The sequence below is a fragment of the Electrona antarctica genome, assembly GCF_951216825.1.
Source record: "Electrona antarctica genome assembly, chromosome: 10".
In the NCBI taxonomy this organism is placed as follows: Eukaryota; Metazoa; Chordata; class Actinopteri; order Myctophiformes; family Myctophidae; genus Electrona; species Electrona antarctica.
In genome coordinates, this window is record NC_136791.1 from 43887882 (window position 1) to 43891032 (window position 3151).

Genomic DNA, 3151 nt, shown 5'->3' on the forward strand with positions numbered 1-3151 from the left:
TCGGCTAGCATGTGATAGCAAGCCTTGCTAAATTAGCCTAGGCCAAAGCCGTCTTGTAAACTAGAAAGAAAAATGATAAATGTACGGGACTACGGTCACTGAAACACACCAACAATATTTTCTATTACATAATTTAGCACTCACCTATTTGTAGCAATGAAATTGTTTATTTTTCTCGATCCTCTTCTCCACTTCTTTATTACTTTTCTTACTGCACAAAATCGACGACAGGCAGGAATCCAGGAGAAGAGAATGGCTAGTGTTTACATTGCTTGCTGCCTCCTAACTCCTACTGCTTTGTTACAATATATATTGTAGTTTACTCTCTCCGACCCGATTAACCCCAAAAAGACAATTTGATAGTAGCTATAAATGGTATATTTAAACCTGAAATAGACGTATAAATTCCGTCTATGTCTATACTACGTCAATATTGATCTAATGGCTATTCAAATTAATTTATTCCAATACATGGAGATCAGATATGCATCGTTTTTTATTATCAATATTTGTTTAAATAATGTATTAAATGCAACCGGCTAGAGATGTTATAAATTCAAACCCATTTTAGCCAGGCTAATTTAGGGCTTAAGTTAGACAAATTTTCAACTAGCTATATAATGACCAATGATAATTAAAATAAATATATTCCAATATGTGGAGATCAGATATGCAACGGACAGTTGTTATTTTAATCAAAATGTATTTAAATAATGTATAAAACTAGAATTTCGCGGGCCTTCGGCCCGCTCATCCTAGCTCCCTGCGCGTCGCAAATCGGAGGAAGGAAATTGTGAGAGCAAAGGTAGACAAAGTCACAACATTTCAAAATGTAGTTCTCAGTGTATTTTTAATGGAGTCTGAGTGTTTTTTTAGGAAAGAATGTTAATGTTAACAGTGAATGTGTAGTAAAAGAAGCTGCAGTGCCATGAGGTTGCACAGATTTGGCCAGTAGAGCCTGCAGAATGGGATCATCATCTTCAGTGATGTAGTTCAATCAGAAATGGGATTTGTGAGAATGCAACAGCCTATACATTGCAGAGGCTGCAGAATTGGGGAAACAGAGAAGGTAGGGATAAAGTATACATTGAGACATCTCCACCAGGTATGTTGTGAATGGAATGACAATGCTATGTCTATGTTTGATTATCAGTTATGTAGACTAATCAACAATGAGACTTGTAAGAATGCAACAGCCTTACGTTGATGGGGATGGTTTGGGGAAGACGCAGTTGTCGTGGAAAGGCCAACTTAGCAAAGGAACAATTGTATTTGGCAGCTGATCCAGAGGAGGGCGTGGAGGAGTGGGGTGATGTGGAAGGGGTGTTTGTGTTTCTGGTTCCAGAGATTGTCATGGTTGAGCCTGCAGAAAAGGAGACACAGATAAGGGATGAATCAACCACACAATGTGACATGTCCACCACAGATCATGTGAAAGGTAGTGATATTTCTGGAAAGTGAGGGATCAGGACTTCCTTTTGTGTGGCTGCAAGTTTGCACAGCAGCAGTTTGTTGTTGAGGGTTCTCAGGAAAAACAGTTTGGTGCCATTGCAGAGTCCGTCTTTGGGGCTGATGTTGCGCAGTAGCATCAAGGGCATTCCTGGCTTGAGGGTGATGAGGTGCCTGGGAAATCCATTGGGGCAGAGGGTGTTGAGGTATTACACGTTGAACCGCATTCTGTCTTGGTAGTTCTCCAGGGTGTATGTGTAGTGGGACAATGTGATAGTTGTATTAGAGTTATTGAGGTGAAAGTGTAGATGTGAGTGTAGTGCGTTGGTTACCTGTGGTTTCTGCTGTGGCCATTGGCTGTGTTGTAGCCATCATGTGCTGCTGTTTGTCCAGGTTATGCTGAGCTGAGAAATTAAGATGGGAGTGTATGTGACTATATATTCAGTACATGTAGGTATAACATACACACATATGCGTAATGCATTGAGGCAGAGGGCAACATATCTGAGGCCTTACCTCTGGTCCGTCTCACTCTGTCACGTGTTTGCTCCCGCCTGCGCTGACCTGGGTATGGATGTCAGTAGTGTGTGTAGACACAGAGGTACAAAATGTTATCGACATGTTATGCAGAGATATGTAGATAGATGTCTCTATACAGTGTGTCAGGATGCTCGGTACCAAGCAGTAAGGTTATCTGAATAACAGAAGTCAGTACCTCTGGCCTCAGCCACGTCCAATGAAGGTGTGTTGGCCATTTGTGGAGGAGTGCTGCCCTGGTGTTGAGCTGTGAAGTGATGTGTAGAGAGATAGTATGAGTTATGTAGAGCACAGGGTGTGAGTGTAGTGTACACAATTAATGTAGGTTATGTGATGAAGATACTGCAGTATCTGTGGAGAAAGAAACAGCAGTGTATTGCATTGTGCAATGTGCTGTGCAAAGTGTAGTTTGGTGCAAGTTTACCTGGTACATGTTGTGCTGCAGCTGCTGGAACCAAGCGTTGTGTTGGGGCTGTTGGCGTGTGAGTGGCGTGGGAGGGTCCATGTAGTAGTTCAGCTGCTTGATGCATGCATTTGCGTGTAGCTGTTGGCGATGGATGTTTTGCAGCCTATACATTGCAGAGGCTGCAGAATTGGGGAAACAGAGAATGTAGGGATAAAGTATACATTGAGACATCTCCACCAGGTATGTTGTGAATGAAATGACAATGCTATGTCTATGTTTGATTATCAGTTATGTAGACTAATCAACAATGAGACTTGTAAGAATGCAACAGCCTTACGTTGATGGGGATGGTTTGGGGAAGACGCAGTTGTCGTGGAAAGGCCAACTTAGCAAAGGAACAATTGTATTTGGCAGCTGATCCAGGAGGGCGTGGAGGAGTGGGGTGATGTGGAAGGGGTGTTTGTGTTTCTGGTTCCAGAGATTGTCATGGTTGAGCCTGCAGAAAAGGAGACACAGATAAGGGATGAATCAACCACACAATGTGACATGTCCACCACAGATCATGTGAAAGGTAGTGATATTTCTGGAAAGTGTTAATCAGTGTTAGCAGCAGTTATGTATTATTCAGAAATGACATATGTAGAAATGACATGTAGCAATGCAACAGCCTTACCTCAATGGGGATTGTAGGGCCAGGAAGAACAGCGCGAAGCAAGTCTCGAAAAACCACATTGGCAGTATGATGTTCCGGCTGTCCTT

The 3151-nt window shown here is 42.3% G+C and overlaps 1 long non-coding RNA gene across 1 annotated transcript; it reads right to left on the bottom strand.

Moving 5' to 3' along the window:
• Positions 1 to 1528: 1528 nt before the first annotated feature.
• On the bottom strand, positions 1529 to 2471 carry LOC306930998. The gene is made up of 5 exons (XR_013790946.1): positions 2411 to 2471; positions 2165 to 2233; positions 1966 to 2013; positions 1782 to 1853; positions 1529 to 1623 (listed from the first exon to the last, which is right to left on the bottom strand). It is a non-coding gene; the product is annotated as an uncharacterized lncRNA (long non-coding RNA).
• Positions 2472 to 3151: the final 680 nt, after the last annotated feature.